The 6964-nt window shown below is 28.8% G+C and overlaps 1 protein-coding gene and 1 long non-coding RNA gene across 2 annotated transcripts in view; both read right to left on the reverse strand.

The window, feature by feature from the left end:
- Positions 1 to 3299, reverse strand: part of LOC123007702 — a 5004-nt gene extending 1705 nt beyond the window's left edge. Inside the window, exon 1 of the mRNA XM_044403119.1 lies at positions 2987 to 3299. The gene's annotated coding sequence lies outside the window, so the exon portion shown is untranslated. The remainder of the gene's footprint in view (positions 1 to 2986) is intronic.
- A 355-nt stretch (positions 3300 to 3654) lies between these two features.
- On the reverse strand, positions 3655 to 4294 carry LOC123007703. Its single transcript, XR_006412881.1, has 3 exons — positions 4235 to 4294; positions 3916 to 4176; positions 3655 to 3709 (listed from the first exon to the last, which is right to left on the reverse strand). It is a non-coding gene; the product is annotated as an uncharacterized LOC123007703 (long non-coding RNA).
- Between the last annotated feature and the right edge of the window lie 2670 nt (positions 4295 to 6964).

Consider the following 6964-nt stretch of genomic DNA (forward strand, 5'->3'; position numbering starts at 1 on the left):
AGTTATTTTATAGAATTTTTAATTGTTAAAACATTGTTTCTTACTTTAAAGAATTTAAAATTTTGTTTTGCAAAAACTTTTAAATCAAAAATTACAAAAGAATAATTTTACAAGAAATCTACGTCTACATATCAAGATGTATGGTTCTTTGCCATAATAAATTAAAAACAAGTACGTGTATTCTATCGAGCAGTCTCCTTCTATCAGTAGTTGACTTATCAAGAGTATATTATAATTTAATCAAATAAAATTTTTGCAATAAATAAAAATACGAGACAATTATGAAGGAAAACAAAATTGTAGCTGAATATTATACATCATTAAAGACAAGACAACCATCTGAACTCCAACAATTTAAAAACAGTTACAAATCTTTTAGTCTTGATAAAAAACTAAATATACCAAGAAATATCAATGAAGTAACGCAAATGAGAAATCGTAATTTTGCAATTGAAAATCTCAATTCTACCGTAAATAAAAAACTAACGAAGACAGATTTTTGCAAATCTAAAAGTATTTCCAACAATTCCCTCAATGTGGGACTAAATTCAATTGGAATTAAGATTGCATGTAAAACGAGAACAAATAGGAACAATCCGGAACAAAAGAGAACAAATCGGAACAATCGGGAACAAAAAAGAGAAAAAATAAAATAAAAAACTATTCGATAATGTAGAACATAAAGCAGGTAGTCGTAAAAATAAATTTAGATGAAGAAGCAGGTGAATTAATTAGTAAATCTTTAGAAACTTTTCAGTCATAAATGGACAAACTAGTTTCATACATTCCCAACGATGAGAAAGAAAAATGGAAAAAAGATTTAAAACCTATTATTACTGAAATAAACAGATTAGAAGATGGAGCAAAAATAGTTGGTTTCAAACAAGAAGTTGTGGATAAATATATTGCAAGAAAAACAGCTAATTTATTCCTTGAACAATTAATTATGACTGACTGTGAACTAGAGTCCGCTAATATTTTGTTATAAAAATCATATGAACATTTTAATTCTAAACAAATAGAGACTTGTCATTTATTAGAAAATTTATTTATCAAAAACTTGAAGATTAGGAAAGCGAATTTTAAGGAAATCTAGTTTTGCCAGGGTTAATACGTTATTTTCATACATTTTAAATTGATTATACATATTTTTAAATACTAATCGTTCAAAGTCATTATTTGGTTTGCTTCTCATATTGTTCAACTTTTTTTGAAACATTTGCCGTGTTTCTTGGTCATCGTTATGTAAGCGATTCATTTAATTTATTACATTTTTTTTCATAAGATATAGTGCGTGCTAAAACACACTGTCCCTGTTTAGGTAAAACTGTGAGAATTCAAAAATACGTGTTGTATATGGAGGTAATAATTTTAATGATTATTTAATTAATTGTAGAAAGAAAAAAAATTCTCACAAAAGATATCTAGTGCAATATGAGACCTAAGTATTATAAAAAGTCTACATAAAATGAAAGAAAAGCTAAATATCAACGTAGGTTCAAGGGAAATGACAGCAATTATTCTAGAATTTAATAATAATAATAATATAGAGAAAGCTATTAGAAATAATTATATGCTGAAGACAAACAAAATATGAAAAAAACAGCAATATTTATAAATGAATCAGGATTATATCCTTTAATTTTATCATCCAAGAAAGAAGAAGCAAAAAAATTTACATCAGAGGTATTTCCCACAATAAGAAAACATGGCAAATATAAAAGAATTGAATAACGATAATATGAAACTGAGAGATTTACTATAGGTAAATGGGATCGGTATATAACGCGTAGTACATATAATTATTTTGAAGTAGCTATAACTCAAGAAGACAAATATTGTCACCCAATAATAAAAAATAAATTAAATTATTGACATAGATAATACTGTTACTTTAAGTTTATAATCAAGACGTACTTTTCATATTAGATAATGATCAACCTTTGTTTAACGGTAAAGATTTAGCAGAAATATTGGGTTATGAAAAATCAACAAATGCTATAAAAGCTAGTTAGAATGTTAAAACTCGCGAGTGGACTGTGTCCACGAATTTATGGGATTTATAGATGAAATAATGCGTGGGTTAGAGAGAGATAAAAGATGCGATTTTAAGAATTTTTTAAAAGATAACGAAATTACATATGAAGAAATAGATAAAAATGAAAAAGGAAATTCCGACAAAGTCCTCATGAGCGAAGCGAATTTATATGAATATATACAAAATGATTAAAAATTTTAAAGAACTAATAATGATGTTGAATAACAATAAGGCAAAAAAAGTTAGGAAATATTATTTCAAATTAGAAGAGTTGGTAGATAAATAGGAAAATTACGTTAACGAATATAATCTTTTAAAGCAATATAAAATTAATCCTAATCCATTAAACCTATTTGATTTTATAAATAAAAATAACTAGTCCTACAAAATTAATAAGAGTACGTGGTTTACCAATACCGATGGTTTCCGTTATTTAAAAGAAAAATATAATAATAACAAATGATCATTTATGCTTTATACAATATGGAATTTATACAATATAGTCATCCCCCACTGAATTTACGCGATATTAAGAAGGATTTAAAGAAAATTTTAGAAAACTCATGATAAGATTAAAAATGAATTATCATATAATAAAAAATTAATAACAAAATAGATATTATAAATGTTTCGCCAAATAATTTAAATAAAACAATGTGAATTTTATTGAGTGTTCGTAATTTTAAATCCCTAATAATGACATTACTATAGAGAATACTATATTACTTTGGAAGAAATATTTTATTCATATTTGTAATACACTAAAGACTTTTATTTGAATATAGAAAAATCACTCGATTAAGATAATCAGATAAAGCAAATTGAAACGATAATCTGAAATTAAGAGAGATGGTTAAAAATATTATCAAGTTAACCAAAGACCATATAATAATATAATAGTTTTATAGCAAAGATTTACAGCATTTTTCAAACAATGTAAATATTTACCTTTAGAATTATATGAAATCAGAGTAGCATTCCCCCGCATTTGGTACTTCAAATTTTAATTTATTTAGAAACAGCAAATAGGAAAAGAAACCTCTTGTCTACCTACATACCTTCAAGCAATAAACAGTATTTTGTTATGAAGACAATAAGTACTACTTTTGTAAACTTCATCATATCAGTAGCAACCCCTAACGGATTAAAAACATACAGGGTGCGCCAGAACTCGCGCCCCAGAGAAAAATGTCAAATGCCGGAGGCAATAGGTCGCCAAAAAGTGGAGCCGAAGAAGTAATTTTTGCTTGCATAAGAAAGTTATTAGACCCTTAAATCCACCAATTCCAGAAGGGCACCTCAAGGTGTGACTGAAAAATTATATCCGTTGCTAGGTTACGAAAATAATACCAATTTGACCAGAATTTAAAAAAATAGCTGGTCTACTGTAATTTTGCGTTTGACATTTATCGTGATGTGGGTGACATAACTTGCTAGTTTCCGGTATTTTTCTCGCTGAAGAGGTTGTACACAAGTAAAATGAGACAGAATCGTTAATTATTATCAACAATTATCAAAAATTATTGAAACATTCTGGAAATTCCTGATGAACCGCGACTTCTCTAAAACTTCTTCACAGGTATTGTTCCTTCTCAACTTTTTCTTCGATCTGATACAGATTAACAAACCGATAAATGAATTTTAGAGCTTGAAAACTAGTGTATTATCCTTCTGAAACAAAGAAGCAAGTGAGAGTGAGAGACCAGAAAAACATGAAGTAGGTACGCAAGTTTCCTTATTTACTTTAATGCAAAATTAACAGGAAAATGTACTTTTTATAAGAAATTGTGCTTAAATAAAACAGGTTACTGATTTTAATATCAAAATAGTAGTTTTACTCTGGTATTTAGGCATTTTTGCCCAGTAGAAATTCTAACCTCAAAATTTCAACAACAATTTATTGTTGTTTTCTTCCACTCACATGAGCTTACTATAACCCCTTGGCTGTTTTTTCATTAAAAAATCCAGAAGAGTGTTGCGATGTTTGCATTTAGTACGAAAAGTTAGTATTTTTGCTAATGTTTTAATTCCGAGGGCATTTCAGCAACGCTTTTCGGTGAATTTGTGGGCTGGTCTTCTGGGGAATCATGTGGTCTGTCAATAATATCAACTAATTTCAACATAACGTGACTCCCTTTCTAAAAAGTACATTATTCTGTTAATTTTGCATTAAAGTAAATAAATAAACTTGCGTACTTCTTCATGTTTTTCTGGTCTCTCACTCTCACTCTCTTCTTTGTTTCATACGGATATTGCACAAGTTTTCAAGCTCTAAAATTCATTTATCGGTTTGTTAATCTGTATCAGATCGAAGAAAAAGTTGAGAAAGAACAATACCTGTGAAGAAGTTTTAGAGAAGTYGSKKYWYMWSRRGWWTYTCSARWRTKTYWMAATAATTTTTGATAATTGTTGATAATAATTAACGATTCTGTCTCATTATACTCGTGTACAACCTYTTCRGCGAGAAAAATACYGGAAAYTAGCAARTTATGTCACCCACATCACRATAAATGTCAAACGCAAAATTACAGTAGACCAGCTATTTTTTTAAATTCTGGCCAAATTGGTATTATTTTCGTAACCTAGCAACCGATATAATTTTTCAATCACGCCTTGAGGTGCCCTTCTGGGATTGGTGGATTTAAGAGTCGAATAACTTTCTTATGCATGCAAAAATTACTTCTTCGGCTGCACTTTTTGGCAACCTATTGCCGCCGGCATTTGACATTTTTCTCTGGGGCGCGAGTTCTGGCGCACCCTGTATAGCAGGTATCCAGTAGGAAAAAAGGGCTTCAAGTTATTCCTAACATTTCTGCATAATAATTAGACTTAATTTTTGTTGAAAAATAGAATTACCTGGTGTAAATACATCGTCTTATTAAATTTATTCATCTTTTACATCAATTCTTAAAATGACCTAATTTTACAGCTTGTACTTTTAGTTGTTTCCTTTTAGATGCGAAACATCCCTCGTAAGGTCATAATAAATCAGATAAAACCGGTGATGGGGGTCTGCTTACGATAAGCTCAGTTTGTTGTGAAAAAGAACTAGGGTTGAGAGAGACAAGACGATTTTCACACTACGAAAGTTAATAATATTTTCTACAAGAGATTTTACAGTTATTAATTATCCGAATGATTTAATTTTTTTTTCTTAAGGTCTTTGGTATATGTAGGAAGGACATTGTTAATTTCCATATAAATACTATAATTTTATTATAAAAAATAAGTTAAAAAATATATAAAAAATAAGAATTTAAATTAGCTACATAACAATATCCCTAGAAATATCTAAAATGGTTTCATCAAAAAAATAAAAACAAAAAAATTCCTTATAATAGCCGAGAAAAACCTTTTCGAAAAATGCATTGAAATTCCCTATCTTGGCAAACGATAAGTTAAGCCTTAACCCTAATTTACATCCTAAGCTACATTGTTGTAAGATTTATAATTTTAGTCAACATTTATTACTTCAGTTGGTTGACTATAATATCGTAGTTAGAAAAAGCCCCGTTTACTTTAACGAAAAATTGCCAAAACCAGGCACAGCAGTTTGCAGTTGTACGCTTTTCTTTTGAATACACAAATGTAGATAAAAATAAATTTCTAAGTTACGTAGGTATTGGAAAAAAAGATTTGTGTGCAGGGTGTTTTATAAAAACACAAAAAAAAGAAAAATGTCAAGTAAAATAAGATACCAGGAACATGAAAAAAATGTTAAAAAAAATCCATCTATAAAAAATTCGAACTTATGAGAGTTTAAATTTTGCATTTTAACTCTATTTATCTTCGTTCGAAAAATAATTTTACATGTTCTTTTGCTACAGACTGTTAGAAGAGGAAACAAAGAAGCTGTGTCCTCAATTGTAACTATGATTAACGTTATTTGTAACCTTAAACTATACCCATTTCCTCTGCGATATTTAAAAACCTTTACAAAAACTTAAATTCAGAAAATTGCCTAACCTGTGCCTAATTTTAGGTTACAACTTCCTAGTAATAATTATTCTAGTTATTAATTACTACCATGTTTTGGACGTGAAAGCAATGTTTTATTAAGACATTGAAAAACGATAACAATGTACCACGTGCGCGGGTCAGGGATTCAGCTATTTGATTTACTTTAATTTTAGACACAACCGTTGAAAATGAACAGAATGTCAAAGGAATTATATTTTACTTGCAACATTTAATAAATATCAAGATATTTTACTTACCTCGTAAAAACCAGGGATCAGAGAGAGAGAAAGATTGGAAACTTCGAAATTTTAGAGCACGGAAATGGCTAGAAGCTGTAGATCAGAAAGATTTACTAGAAGTAAATTATACCAAACAAAATTTTCGGGTTTGCAGTGATAATTTTGCTCAAGAGCAGTTGGAAAGAAAATGGCTAAGATTTCTATTAATACTATACCAAATATTCTATACCAAACATAAGTTATATAAAAAATGTGTAAGATTTTTCACATACTGCGAAAGAGTACTTTCCATACTTATTGATTTCAGAACCAGGAGAGGAAACAAATGTTGAGAAGGCCATTGAAATTGATAATATTAATTCTGATACTAATTTCCCACTTATAATTTAAAATTATAAGTTGTAATTGAGATGATTAAAAACATAGAACACATTATTCATATTGTCAATTTATGTAATGAAGATTCGACGAATTTGTTCTTTGGGCTAGCAGATTCGAAAATAGAATTAAAGTTTCAAGTAACAATCAAATATTGAAAAAAAAATTGTTCATTAATATTAAATAAGTTTGTTTGGACTAAAATGTGTTTTTGAATTTGGCGCGTTTTTATTGATTCAACTGATACTGTGCCTCTGGTGAGTCAGGTGTTCATTAGATTTGAATTAGGGGTCGTTTTTTTACATAGGAGGCTTATGGCCGTTTCCGATCTTTTTCTCTCTGATCTGTG

The sequence above is a fragment of the Tribolium madens genome, unplaced genomic scaffold, assembly GCF_015345945.1.
Source record: "Tribolium madens isolate multiple individuals breed KSU strain unplaced genomic scaffold, Tmad_KSU_1.1 Scaffold_3;HRSCAF=73;Tcas5.2_LG2, whole genome shotgun sequence".
Taxonomy (NCBI): domain Eukaryota; kingdom Metazoa; phylum Arthropoda; class Insecta; order Coleoptera; family Tenebrionidae; genus Tribolium; species Tribolium madens.